Here is a 15,103-nt window from a genome sequence, read left to right as displayed (position 1 = left end):
CTCGAATGCAAGTCCTTCCCATGGGCTGCAGTCCTTCATAAACTGCTCCAGCATGGGTCCCTTCCATGGGGTGTAGTCCTTTAGGAACAGACTGCTCCAGCATGGGTCCCCCGCAGGGTCACAAGTCCTGCCAGCAAACCTGCTCCAGCATGGGCTCCTCTCTCCATGGGTCCACAGGTCCTGCCAGGTACATTCTCCAGCGTGGGCTTCGCACAGGGTCACAGCCTCCTTTGGGTGCATCCACCTGCTCTGACATGGGGTCCTCCCCGGGCTGCAGGTGGATATCTGCTCCACTGTTAATCTCTGTGGGCTGCAGGGGACAGCCTGCCTCACCACGGTCTTCACCCCAGGCTGCAGGGAAATCTCTGCTCTGGCGCCTGGAGCACCTCTTCCCCCTCCTTCTTCACTGACCTTGGTGTCTGCAGGGTTGTTCCTCTTACATGTTCTCACTCATCTCTCCGGCTGCAAAATGCGCAGTTTTTTGTCCCCCTTCTTATGTTAAATATGTTATCACAGAGGCGCTACCACCATTGCTGATGTGCTTGGCCTTGGCCAGCGGTGGGTCTGTCTTGGAGCCGGCTGGCATTGGCTCTGTTGGACACAGGGGAAGCTTCTAGCAGCTTCTCACAGAAGCCTGTAGCCCCCACCCCGCTACCAAAACCTTGCCACGCAAACCTAATACAGGTGTATTCTTTTATCTAGGGACTGATGTTTCTCCAGATCGTGTTAAATGATGACAAAGAAATGCAAAACTGAGTGCTGTGAAGGTGTCCTTGGGCTCTTACCAAATACAGATCAGACGTTTTGGAGTTTACATTTCACCTTTGCATGAGCCCTAGGTCAGGCTGTGTTTCCTGGCTAGGAAAATATTTGAGATCTGAATCAACTGTCAGGTTCTAAGTGCTGAGTGAATGGGAGTAGAATTTCAGGTTTTCTGTTGATGCTTGTATCATTTTTACCTTGCTCTGTGATCCATGGATTTTAAGGCCAAAAGTGGCCATTATAATGATCTACTCCAATTGCCTGTGTAATGGGGGAAGCTGTATGACCTGCAGCATATGCTCATATACAGTGAAGCTGTTTTGAGACTTAAAGCATTTTTGGGAACAGTACACGGGGGACAGTTTCTCTCCCCCACCATCCTTCTGCTTCATCTTAAAACCTTTCTAATATTTATTGGTGCTTTGGGGCTCAGACTGTGCCTTCTTGTGTGTTTTTTACAGTTTTTACCTTGATCGGGGTAGGAACACAGGGCTGCAGAGGACTTGCTGAGTCCTATGACATGTAGCTGTATATCTTCTAATGAAAATAAACCCCATTAGTTTTGTGATGTCTACTTCTTTTCTGGATGGGTGGCTATTTCAGAACTTCAGTCTGCTGATTGTTAGAAATGCTGTTTTAATTCCCAGTATACACTTACTTATAACCAGTATATACACCTTTGTTCTGATGCCAGTCTTGCTCTTCAGCTTAAATCTCTCTTCTTCCCTGTCCCCTAAGTATTTATAGACAGTATGTAGACAGACATCTGTCCTGGCCTTTGTCTTGTTAGGCTAAAAGTACCATGTTGTCTTAGTCTCTTCTTGTGAAATAGGCTCTGGGTTGTTTGGCTCATCCTCGGAGGCTTTCTTAAAACTTGCTTAGTCTGGCTTCCTCCTTCACAAGCACAGGAGATCAGAATAGCATGTGCTGTTTCAGAGCAGAGCAGATCTAACTAGTGTCTGATATGAAGGCTGGAGGAAAGCCTCAGATGTGTTAGGGCCTCTGGGTACTCCTGTAAGACAACTCATTACCAGGTTTGTGTGCAAATCCACCTGTCAGGAGTCAGCACAGAACCCTCACGTTTTAAATATCTGCAGAAACATGGCATGGATGATGGATGTTGGTCCTTGTAGCAACATGGACTCAACTCCTGCTCTAGCGGCATTGTTGGGATTTCCTCAGCGCGATAGGTTGGGGATAAGGTGTAACTGGGCAAGTCAGATTGAATTCAGAATCCACCATGCTGCTGCTTCCTATTAGTGCATCTGTGTTAAGCATCTGCCTATTATAATTGCATGGCCAAACTGATTTATGAGGTCAAATAATCAGATAGACAATACACTTAGTACAAAATAGGTCCTCCTTTGGCATAATTGAGGGTAATGCTTTTTTTGATAGTATATGGATCTGAACATATCTGCTTTTTGAGAACACCGTATAGTTGTATGTAATACTTCACATATGAACCTGAACATGCCTTAAATAAGGATAGATGTGAACTGCTTACATATAAATGCCCTTCTAATGTGAGGTTACATATAAAACTATTTGAATCTTGTGTTGATAATGAAGAATGAATATAATGAGAATGAAGCCACCATAATCCAAGGGGAAATGGTTAGTGACTTGCTACACTGCTTAGACATACACAAGTCTATGGGGCCGGATGGGATCCACCCAAGGGTACTGAGGGAGCTGGCGGAAGTGCTCACCAAGCCACTTTCCATCGTTTATCAGCAGTCCTGGCTAACCAGGGAGGTCCCAGTTGACTGGAGGTTAGCAAATGTGACGCCCACCTACAAGAAGGGCCAGAAGGAGGATCCAGGGAACTACAGGCCCATCAGCCTGACCTCAGTGCTGGAGAAGGTTATGGAGCAGATCATTGTGAGTGCCATCCCATGGCATGTACAGAACAACCAGGTGACCAGGCCCAGTCAGCGTGGGTTTATGGAAGGCAGGTCCTGCTTGACTAACCTGATCTCCTTCTATGACAAGGTGACCCACTTAGTGAGTAAGGGAAAGGCTGTGGATGCTGTCTACCTAGACTTTAGTAAGCCTTTGACACCATTTCCCATAGCATTCTCCTCGAGAAACTGGCTGCTTACAGCTTGGATGAGCATACTCTTTGCTGGGTAAAAAACTGGCGGGATGGTTGGGCCCAAAGAGTTGTGGTGAATGGAGTTAAAATCCAGTTGGCTGGTCACAAGTGGTGTTCCGCAGGGCTCAGTTTTGGGGCCAGTTCTGTTTAATATCTTTGTCAATGATCTGGACGAGGGGATCGAGTGCACCCTCAGTAAGTTTGCAGATGACACCAAGCTGGGTGGGAGCGTTGATCTGCTCAAGGGTAGGAAGGCTCTACAGAGGGATCTGGACAGGCTGGATCAATGGGCCAAGGCCAATTGTATGAGGTTCAACAAGGCCAAGTGCTGGGTCCTGCACTTGGGTCACAACAACCCCATGCGATGGTAGAGGCTTGGGGAAGAGTGGCTGGAAAGCTGCCCAATGGAAAAAGGCCTGGGGGTGTTGTTTGACAGCCAGCTGAATGTGAGCCAGCAGTGTGCCCAGGTGGCCAAGAAGGCCAACGGCATCCTGGCCTGTATCAGAAATAGCGTGGCCAGCAGGAGCAGGGAGGTGATTGTCTCCCTGTACTTGGCACTGGTGAGGCCGCACCTCCAATACTGTGTTCGGTTTTGGGCCCCTCACTACAGTAAAAACATTGAGGTGCTGGAGTGTGTCCAGAGAAGGGCAACCAAGCTGGTGGAGGGTCTAGAGCACAAGTCTTATAAGGAGCAGCTGAGGGAACTGGGGTTGTTCAGCCTTGAGAAAAGGAGGCTGAGGGGAGGCCTTATCACTCTACAACTACCTGAATGGAAGTTGTAGCGAGGTGGGTGTCAGTCTCTTCTCCAAGTAGCAAGTACTAGGACGAGAGGAAACACCCTCAAGTTGTAACAGGGGAGGTTTAGATTGGATAATAGGAAAAATTTCTTCACTGAAAGGGTTGTCAAGCATTGGAACAGGCTGCCCAGGGAAGTGGTTGAGTCACCATCCCTGGAAGTATTTAAAGGATGTGTAGATGTGGTGCTTAGGGACGTGGTTTAGCAGTGGACTTGGTGGTGTTAGGTTTATGGTTGGACTGGATGATTTTAAAGGTCCTTTCCAACTTAAATGATTCTATGAATCTATGATTCTATAATCCTGTTGTGTGTGCATACCACCCTGTAGTGTGATAATATAACAGAGAATTTAAGCACCCAAAGTCAGGAAATTGAGAGTTTCTGTTCTTGTAACACTACTAAAAGCTCTTCTCCATATGGTGTGTTTAAGCCATAATTATGATAAAATCCACAGGAAAACACAAAATCTTACATCTGTACTTGGGGCTAAATCATGGTTATAGTAGGAACTGGATGTTCCTAGTCTCTGAGTTTCACACAGTTAAATACTGAACATAATAAATACGTTTGCATTGTATATGGTACAACTGTAAAAGAAGAGGCCTGCAAGGAAAATGTTATTATTTATAGCATGCTGTTGTTGCATCTCTTAGTATTGTGTTTTAATGGTTTCCTTGTTCGAGTTTGAAACTGATGAATGAAGAGATGCCAGGACACTACAATATGAGTCTCATCTCTCAGCAAATGTCTGTTGTATATTGTCTTTTATCCTTAAGAGAGGAAGAGAGGCTTTTACAATAGAGGCTTCTCCAGTTGAGCGGACAAAGGTATATAACAAGATCAAGTGGTTAGAAGCTGAAATAGACAAATTTGGATTAGAAATAAGGTGCCCGTCTTTAATAACTATAATAATTAGGCCCTGAAAAAATGTTCTAGGAATTGTTATGAACTCTCCGTTAATAGAAATCTTTAAGACAGGATTGGATTTTCTTTTTGCCCCTTTTACTTCAACCAGAAATTAATTCAGAGAAGTTCTCAGGCCAGATGACCCCCAGGGATGTTCTCTGGCTTCTTAATTTGTGAATCCTCCATGAGTCATATTCCAACCTTGGTTATACAAAAAAGATGATCTTTGTGGTTGAGAGAAACAGAAAAGTGTTTCCTCCCCAGAGTCCCTCTGTGACACTGGGAATCACAAAAAATGTATGTGGCTTGCATTCCTATCTATAAAATGGATGTCGTATATTTTTCCTCATATGGATGTAGAGAATTGAGATGCTTCTGTGCAGAGAAGCTTGGGATCTATAGGGCTGTGTCCATCTGAGTCATGCTGGGTGGGTTTTTCCCTTAGATGTTTGCAAGTAGGATTCAGAGACACTCATCTCTCTGGTGTTGAATAGTAATGGATCATCTGCCAGAATGTGGTAGGGCAGAGGTAGATTGGATCACTGCATCTTTTGATTGCCCACGTTTCTGGCATGTGTATGTGGAGCCAAGTGAGAGGATGACCCTGACTGACAGAACTGCTCTTTGATGCTTACTTTGCCTGCTGAGGCTCATGTTCAGCAATGCCAGGCTGACTGCAAACAGAAATGGGGGGGAAGAATCCCTCTGTTTCTGGGTGTATTTTTCTAGATGATTTAAGCTCCTTAATTGCCAGTTCTTTGTCAGTCTATTGTATCTGGGGGTATAATGGAAACCAAGGATTGAAGTGGCGGGAATGCTGGAGATGGTAGGATAATAAATGAGCCTAAAAGCTATCTATATTCTCTGACCAGTGTTTGAGATCATCTTCAATCCTGCCCTCTCTCTGGGAAGATGACACAGAGATTGAAAGTCACCATGGCCCCTTAAAATGTGTGCACAAAGAATTCATGATTATTAGTCCTGCAACATGGGCAGTGAAAAACTTCCACCAGAACATGGTAGGGCAGGGCTAGTTTACATTTCTGCCACTCACGGACATTCGATTCCCCCTTGCTCCTCTTCCTGCCTACTGCATGTGTGAGGAAAGTTCTTAGTCTGTTTTGGCCCTGGGGTTGCCCTTCCCAGCTGCATACTGCACAGCACGCTCAGCCTTCCACCGTGCACCATCAGCTTTTCAGGAGCTAATTGGATAAACCCTACTCTAGAGCCCATTGAACTTGCCTGTAACAGCGCTTAATTAAAGTGCAGAAAGTTTGAAGAGATAGCAAGTTAAGGCTTAATGCAATAACGAAATGGCACTATTCCACCATCTGCTTTCTTCAAGACGTTAATTGCTTCCTCATATTTGTTTGTTTTAATTAGGAAAGAACCTTGATTAAAATGGAATGAGGAGGGGTAAGGGTAGAGGAATGAAAGGCTGGGAGGAGAGGAAGAAAGGAGTGCAGGAGAGAGAGAAAGGAACGGAAGATGAAGGTTTGACCATGCTGCTGCGTGCTGATCAGCAGCTCTAGAATAGCCAACTAGGAATAAATACTTTGGCACTTGTGGATACAGCGTGGCCAAGCAACATAGTGTTGTGTCACTGAGAAACTCAGGCATGAAAGATGAAAGGAAAAAGTGGAAAAAAAGCAAAAGCATTTTTCATGGAGCAGTCTTTCTTATAACTGCTTCTTATCCACTTCTGCAGAATCTTCTCTGATTGTGCACCGTGACTGCAGCGCTTTGTTTTTTCAGTCTTGAGTCATCACCCCCATGGATGAAAAGGTAACCAGACTTTCCCCATGTTCACTTTTTTCCTCTCCCTTGAGTTACCATCCATCTGCATTAAGTTCATCTTGGAAAGACTTCAATTTCTTATAGGCAGCTCCAGATAAAAGCATTTTCTAATGATTGATAACCATGTCTGCTTGAAGAATAATTCAGCAATTTTCTGAATAGATGACTGATAAAAGAAAATTTAAAAAATAATTAAAAAACACACTCCCCCATATTCCTAAGTAGTGGCTTTGACTGAAACTTCAGGAATAGGAGCTTAGAAACTTTTAATTGGATTAATCTGCCTTACCTTTTTCTCTCCTTTTTTTGTTTCTTTTTCTCTGTGTCTTTTTTTCCCCTTCCCTTTCCCCTTTTTAGTCCTCTTGAGAGTGAAGTCTGATTTCCCAAGCAAGTATAAATGTAATTAAAGTCAAACACAGCTCTTAAAAAGGGGAAGCAACTAATTTCTTTTCTGGGCCATTGGTATTGTGGACAGATCTTGATAATGGAAAAGCACCAACCCGGGAGCATGAAACGGGGATATTGGAGTCACTGAGATAATAAAACACTTAATAGCATTATGAGTAAAATTGCTTGTTTTACAGGAGACTATAGGCCTCATGTTTCTGTTCCCACCTCTTCTTCCCCATCCTGCTCTCTGATAGGGGCTGTAGCTTTGATGTACCCAAACCTACTGTCCCAGGGACTCTCACTCTTTTTTCATTTGCCACTTAGGATTTTTTAAAAAAATCTCTTTCACTAGTGGAAACTAGTTCCATTCCCCTGTAGCAAGCTGAAGAAAGCTTGTGGTCAAAGAAAAATCTTAAACTTACTTAATCTGTTACCTAAAAATAGAAAAAAAGAATTCCCAAACCAAACCCCTCATCTGATCACCTTAAGTGGATTGGTGAATGTTTTCTTTGATAACTGTGGAAAATGTGTATGCTCTACATTGCAGGCCCATCCCCTTAGCTTAGCTCCCACCTGTAGCACTGGCTACTTCAGTTTTTGCTGTTCTTGAGATTTCATCAGTATGACCAGTCACCTTTGTAGCAGACTAGCAATATATATAAAAAAATATTATACAATATGTATGGACAAATATTTTGTGGCTGGGAGGTTTAGTACAGGGATGGAAGCATGGCTTTTCCCCTGTGGATCTCTGGTTCAAAATCAACTGCTTTAATTTCGTCCTTTAAATACAGTGTAATTGTTTCCTTGGGGCAGGATAGGAGACTCACTGGATCAATTCTAATCGCATTGCTTAGTGTTATGCACTTGAATACCTCTGAGATGTAAGCTATAAAAGAACCAAAGGAGAACCCAGGTTAGTAGGGACTGCAGATTAGACTGAGTGGTATGCTGGGGTACCTTGGGTTTTCTTTGGACATTCCTAACTTAATTGGGCTTCTTTCTGCATTATAAAACCCATCAAGATCCAACTCAATATGATACAATTACTAGTTCCATGCAATTCTGGTCATTCAATGTAGAAGAAGTATGGAAGTTCACCAGACTATCTCTGTGAAGAGACATGGAAGGGCTGGGACTCCTCAGCTTGTGTGAAGAGGGGTGGGAGTGCTGTAAAAGCCATGATGGTCTGGAGAAGGGGGATGTGGCCTCCAGTTCTTGGATTATAGTCAAGACTGAAGAGCAGAGGGGTGGCTTTACTAAAAGTGTGTGAATGTGTGTTTAGGTGTTGAGAAGCAGGATGTAAAATGACTGAGCAAGAGGCAGAGTTCCATTCTGGCAGCAGACAGTATGAGATGGCACTGAAACAAGAAATCTAGTGAGGAGGAAAGGAGGGAGCCCACACCAGCCCTTCTTAATGCAAAGTTACTGCGATAAAGACAGGCTGATTTCACTGTGCAACGTCTTGTGTTTTGAGTATGAAAGTGCTGAAAGAGGATGTGCACTGGATGGGGGTAGCTAGAGGCATCAGTATCTAGCTGGTGTCTTGGGAAAAACCTTCAACATGAGAATTTTCTCAGCATTGTGTTGTGGAGTCTGTTGGGGATGAACGTCTGGAGAAGATGTCCCTGTGAGTTTGGGGATTCTTAGCTTTTACGGGTGTGAAGATTAAGTGAGGTTTGTTCTTGAAATCTGTGAAATCAATTGAATCAGTGTGATGCTTTTTTTGGTGTGGTTGGTTTTTTGTTTGTTTGTTTGTTTTCCCAGCAGTGCTGCTTAAATAATTTTTCTGACTTTATTTCTATTACCTACCTAAATAGCAAATACTCTGCTGAACGCTACTGTTGCCTTCCTCCTCTACTCAATCACACACTCTTGCCTCTATGGTACTGTTACCTTAGTCTTATTTTCATCATCATGAAACAGCCTGCAGTCCTGTGGTTTAAAATCAGCTAGTTGTGTATTGAACAGCAGGTGTAGTTGGTACAGTTGCAATCTTAATTTCTCCCACTAGTTGGAAAAAGCTATTGGGAATGGATATTTTAGGAGATATACTTTGAATGCCTCTAATTCTGCTGCCCTGGACAAGCAGTGTTTGTCTTAGTGAAGCTGTACAGGATTCTCTTGGGAGACATCTGACAGAAAGCCAACAGTGAGCTGTAGTCCAAGACAACAGACTGGCTCAGTGTTGCAGTGTAACTGTATACCTTTTATCGACATGTATTTTTTAACAGGTGACTACTTCTAGCCTGTATTTGTGAGGTAATTGGAAGACCACAGTAGACTGATGGGTTTTCCATATCCTTTCCTGTTTTCATTTAATTCTGTAGGAAATCCTACGTTAGGGATTCTGTAGAGCAGTTTACAGTGATGTATGTCTTCCCTCTCCTGTAAACTGTGAAGGCAGTTTTACTTTTTGCAGAAGGAGACATTGCACATGTTTGAAAACCAGCTGCTTTGAAAGCAGCTTTTCATTTTTTCTAAAACAATGTTTGTAATGAAATGTAGCTAAAGCCTTGTATTTTCTCATAAGGCTAAGTTAAATATACAGGCATGTGCTTTGTAGCTTTTTTCTTTTATTTAGATCTTAATTAAATGCATAGAGGGATTTTCTCCTGTTAGATGCATGTCTTAACTTGCCTTTATTTTTGACTTTTAAAAGCCCCAGGAAAGTGGAGGAATATGCAAGAGTCTATAAAGCAAGCTTAAATAGTTGTACTTAGCTGATTCTTAGTGCTGGGCAGTGCTGCATACAAGAAGCCTGCCTGACTTTACCCCTTTCCCTTCCTCTGAACCTTTCAGGTGTTTTAGATGACAACTGGTGAAAAATGGAGTTAAATGTACCCACTTTTTTCCCCACATGGTTGACTGCCTTCTTTTGGAGCCCCAAAGATGAGTTCTGCCTTAGGGAGGGAGGTTTGGGGCAAAAAGAGGGGTTGCAGATCTCCTGACTGAGCAGTGCATAAACCGTCGGCTGTGATTCCCATTTAAAACACAGAGTGGCCACTGTACAGATTCACTTGATTTGTATTTAAATGGGGAAGGTGAGTGCCCCAGTTTTGCGTGTTTTATCACCGGAGGGAGGTATCATATGGCTAGGCATGGTATTCCCTGGGGAGGTGCAGACCATGTCAGCTCTCCATGGGAGAACCTGTTGTGCTGTGAAAAGCTGTCTGGTGCTGCTGGAGTAAGAGGGCAGCTGGAGGTGGGTCAGGAGTTGAGGCAGATGAAGGCTTCCCCTCTCCCCACCAGTGCCCTGCCTTTCTCCCTGCCTGCTGAGTAAACCTGCGCTTCTTTGGGGCTGAGCCATCAGGATTAACGAAAGAAAATCTGCTGTGTTTTATAGATACATCTTCCTTTGCTTAATTTGAAAGGGGACTATTAATGTCATAAAGGAAAATAGGTTGCTCTTACGTTAGCTTGTCTTTTTAGTAGGTCGAGCACTTTACAATCACTAATTAAACTTTACAATGTGGCTGCTGTAGTCCTAGCTATATCCCCTGAAAGAGCACTTTGCCTAAGGCCACACAAACAGGTCATGAACCGCCTTCTTTTGAGTCGTGCATGTACCCTGACTGCTAGAACATGAATCTTATTGCATGACGAACTACTGAGCAGCAAAATATTGGCAGCCGATAACTAGGTACAGTAGATAAAATGAGTTAAATTAATGTGTGATGAAGTTACACGGGGGAGAAGTTTGGCCTAGAATCTGGCAACTGGCAGGTTGCAGGAACCATCTGTTGCCCGTGGTACCAAGGAATCATTTTCCTTAGTTACTTCTAAATCTCAGTTACTCAACACAATTTGGAAACAGAAGTTCTGCCAGGTTATTACAAGCACTTCAGGTATCCTCCTTTTAAGTGTTGATTAGAAAAGCTTTTACCTCTGTTTCTCCCAGGCTTATTTTTGTACTCATGACAGGTGTGGGGTGGGAGACTGGAGTGCTCAGTCTACCCAGGAATGAGTGCTCTCACTAATGAATTTTTTTTTCCACCAACATGTTTTAGCTATATCCTAGGCAGAGTGTCTCCTTAGGTGTAGAGAAGAGTTTTACTTTTTGTTTGTTCCTTGCTTGCCTTGCTGGTGGACAGTAGAAGAATCATTGTTGCTCCTGATGAGGGGGTTTGTGGTGTTTAATTTAGAAACTGGGGCTAATCTTGCAGCATTTCTCATTGGCTTCCAGTTTGCTATCAGCTAGCAAAAGCTTTATGTGGAAGGAGATGAAAACTGGTGCCAAAGAGGATCAAGACCCATCACTGTCTCATCACCAATCTCTGGAGCTATGCAGAACTTCCCAGCCAAATGCTGAGCTGAGCACAGGGCTTGGTATGAAGGGGAAAAAGTGGGTGCCGTTAGCAAGAACTGCTCATAATGTTTTTGTCAAAATAATGGCTTTTCAGACTGTGAAAACAATGTTAGCAGAAAGGATGTATTATTCAGAATGTTCAGATTTTTTTGTTGAAAGGGAGGAAATACATTTAAAATTGATTTGAAATGAAAAGTTACGCAATTGCTAGGGAAGAAGCTATTTATATAGCAGGCTCAGTTTTCCCACTTTTCCTATTCCATGCTCCTTTCCCAGAAGAAATAAAAAGAAACAGCAAATAATGACTGAAAGTTACTATGACCAAAGCCAGGTAAATTAGAATGTTTCATTTTTTAATTAAAACCAGAAAATTCAATGAAAATGCCTCAATGTAATAAATGTTTTTTCATTTTCACTAGTGGCTTTCATAGCAAACAGTTGCCCTTTGTCAGCTGTATTGCTAAGTGTATGGAGATTCATAATTAGTAAGGCAGAGCAGAAAGTATGTCCTGTGGTACAGAGATACTCCCTGACCCGCTATTGCATCTGTACTCTGAGAGATTCTGTCCTGAGGAGCTGCAGGAATTCAAGTCTTTTCCCCACTCTCTCTTTTTTTCTTTTTTTTTTCTTTCCTATTTTTAAAATATGTGAGTTTGAATCCTGACTTGAGCAGTTCGAATTGGGATTTTGAATTCGCAGCCCAGTCACTCAGAATGTCAATTGTCTTCCAGGGCACTGCACTGTGAGTCCCAAGGCTGGAAGCTCTTTAAAAGACCATCTGACTTTTAAAGGAACATTTGCAGGAGAATATGTATCTTTTAGGTCTTTCTAAATCTACCAAGTGTGATTGATTTATCAATATGTAGCAACTAATGCTTAAATAGAGAGACATGTCTTCTCCAGTGGTGTTAAAGCGCTCCATTAGAAAATTTAAAATAATTTCTAAAGACATTAATTTCCATAATGCTGCTAGTTAGCTTTTTTTTCCCCTGGACTCACAAGAGGTATTAAGCTGGCTGAGGCTTTGCTTCCTGGGTCTGTGGCCCTGGCACATTGCTGCCTGGTTTGGGGTTTTCAGCAATGAGTTTTATTACAGGGAGAGAATAGAAGAGTGCTGGTGCAGTGCTCCCAGTCTGTTTCTCAGGTGGTGAAAGGTTATTCCCTGTTACACTTATTTCCTAGTGTTTTTATCCAGGTTCATTTTAAAATGTATCAGGCAATTGTGCTCTCCCCCAGCCTTCCTGCAGACGTGCCCAAATATTTCTGGCAGCCCAGGATGTGCTCTCTGGACTTCTTGTTTTAGCTAACGTCTGCCTCTTTGTCACCCTATGTGTACAATGATTCCTCTTGTGCTTTGCTACATGTACTCATTCCCTGCCTTTTTGACCACTTGTGTTTTTCTTACTCTGGGAAGTGTCATTACCTCATCATTAGGTGGTTCCTCTGGAATCAACAGATGAATCCTTTATACTTTAATTTTGTAAAAATCCTTTTGTTTTGCACATCTTAATGTTTGTTTCTACATTTCACAGTAGCAAGTCTCTGAGGAAAAGGCATAACTAGAGAGAAGACTCATAGGGCAAAATAGTGTGAAGCACAGAAATACAATCCAGGAAGATGTACATGAATTAAAAAACAATAATGAAACCCCTGTCCTGTGTGTAACTCCTCCCACTCTCTGGGCTCTTGGGCTCACAGGGCTCTTAAGCCTAAGTTTGTCTGATGAACAGCCTTCCTTTCAAAAGAGATTCTGCCATAAGCACTGTATTTCAGCTTTGAAGGTCCTAGGGCTTGGGAGCCTAGGTAGCCTTTACCAGAGCTGTCTCGGTCCTTGGTTGTGAGGCCACTGCTGCGGCAGAGCGGCAGGTTTGTTATTCCAGTCTTGCCAGCGGGCTGTCTGGGTTAGGTGGAGGATTGTTTGGTGCGCACTGACAGGTCACCATGTAGTGCTGCAGGCACAGGCCAGGCTGAAATGAATCCTCGCACGTACAGCGTGCCTAGTGTATTTCTTCCCTGTCCCATAACTGCTGGTTAGTTTAGAAACTGGCCCCTATCATACAAAGCCACAAGCCATTTCCTTGATGATCTGGAAAGTTTTCAATATCCTGAGCCATTTAAAGTATTATCCTTTTCCAGCCAAGACACGCTTAAAGATTTTTGTTAGCAGTCTATCTTGGCACAGATTTCCGCTTCCATTCCGCAGCACGCTAGAACTGAGAAACCTATCTATGCATAACTTCTTGTCATGTCCCCCCAATAAATCTTAGGTAGAAGTGGGGAAGGGAGTGGGGCGGAGTGAATTTTGGCAGGAATTTTGTATATCAGAAGATGAAAAGAGCAGAGAGCTGGAAGAATGCAGTGATTTCCCATGGCACAGGATTCCCAGCCTGCTGTTGCGTATATACCCACAAAAAGCAGCATGTTTCTGGAGCTAGTGGTAAGGGAGGAATGTAGTTCAGAAAGCAGACACCTAATCTCACAGTGGCTGTAGACTTTTAGAGCGCTTACCAGGTCATCAGTGTCTTTGCTCCCTCTTGCTGGTCAGCTTCAGTCACTGCGAGAGCTGTGTGAACATCGATCCCTCACACTTCAATTCCGATGTTTAACTGGGCTCCCTGAAAGGTGTTCCCATTTGATCTGTAAACAGACCATCAGCTATTTAAGGAGCTTAGGTACTGAGCTGAGCGTTCCCTGCGCTGTGGACAGTTTATCACACCTGTTTGCTAGGTCTGGGTGTTCATGTTTGCTTTGTGGGAAGCTAAGTAGAAATTTTTGCATGAGATTATGAAGTTGCAATGAAACGTAGAGAGTGCTACCTCTTACATAATGGGAAAATCCACGGTAAATTCCAGATGTTCATGGGCCCTTTAGTTCCTTTTTAAGTGGATGCTGCTTATTCCCATGAGCCAGCAGACTGTAGGGAATGACCTAAATGAATTACTGGCCATACTAATGACAGGGAAGTCTGGCCAGGTGCAGTGTCCCTTTCTATGCATGTTACATTTTTAGTAAAATAACCCAACTGATTGCATCTGTCCCCCCTCTCTGTAATACACTATCATGACATTTAAAAAAATGCAAACTTCTTTGACTTACTGGAAATCAGGTTCAGGAATGTAAAAGTGTGTTGAACAAAGTGCGAATTGACTGTGATCTGGAAGTGAAGGGAAGAATGAGTTTAACCTCTGTTCTTATTCTAGTCTTTCTGATAGTCCTTTTACGCTTTTTTCCTTCCTTTTTAAATTATTTTTTTAAAGTAACTACTCTATGCCAACTGGAATGTAGAGGTATTTTAATGCTAGCTGAAGTACAGAAAATCATTATTATTAATGTGTACGTGAGCAGTGCCTGGGAGTTCCATTCTTGACTGTGTTCTGCTAGATTATGTCAAACAGAAAAGAAACTGTTCTTGCTTATGAAGAACTTAAAAAATGCATATGAAGGAAGAAGCAGATGGATAGACAGACAGCTAGGAAGATCAAGTGTTATTGGTTGGTGTGCCAGCCATTACTTTTATTTTGTTGTTGCTTTATATGCTCTGTACCTTTTCCTAATGCTAAGTAGCTGATAAAGCAGTGCAACAGTGACTTTTTTCCTCTTATTGCTTCAAAGTTGGGAGCCCCCCACACTGCAACTGTGTCTCTCGGTTGAGGAGTGTCTAATACTTAGCCTGTCTCTGCAGTATGAAATACGCTTTTGGGGAAAAATAAACCATTCTAGACTGTTAGTCTTAGGAAAATCTCCTTGGAAGCAGCCTCATTTTCAGGCATTGATGACATGCTGAAACTTCAATTTTCAGTAACGATAAGCACATTTTTAAAAGACTTGATTTTTATTAAAAGAAAATAGAAATACAATGTACTTGTCAGATACGGGATCTGGAAGCAGTTTTGCCATTTATCAGTAATGCCAGCACTGTGAATTAACAGAATTCCCTGCTAACATTCCTTGCTGTGATGTGTGCAGCTCCTGGCTTTGCATTTTATATGTTAGGATCTGGTAGAATAAACAACACTACAAATCTGTCCTGGCTTCTTGGTGGCAG

General features: G+C 42.9%; 1 protein-coding gene across 20 annotated transcripts in view; it reads left to right on the top strand.

The window, feature by feature from the left end:
• The window catches only part of NRXN3 (neurexin 3), a 1,032,385-nt gene that overhangs the window by 29,328 nt on the left and 987,954 nt on the right, over positions 1 to 15,103 (top strand). The window contains exon 2 of one of the 20 annotated variants that reach the window (XM_075030051.1): positions 6,271 to 6,347. The exons of the other annotated variants lie outside the window; for them this stretch is intronic. The gene's annotated coding sequence lies outside the window, so the exon portion shown is untranslated. The remainder of the gene's footprint in view (positions 1 to 6,270; positions 6,348 to 15,103) is intronic. 20 annotated transcript variants of the gene reach the window in all.

The sequence above is a fragment of the Buteo buteo genome, chromosome 6 (assembly GCF_964188355.1).
Source record: "Buteo buteo chromosome 6, bButBut1.hap1.1, whole genome shotgun sequence".
NCBI classification, from domain to species: Eukaryota; Metazoa; Chordata; class Aves; order Accipitriformes; family Accipitridae; genus Buteo; species Buteo buteo.
Note: the sequence above shows the minus strand (reverse complement) of the source record. Positions and strands in the feature narration are given on the sequence as shown.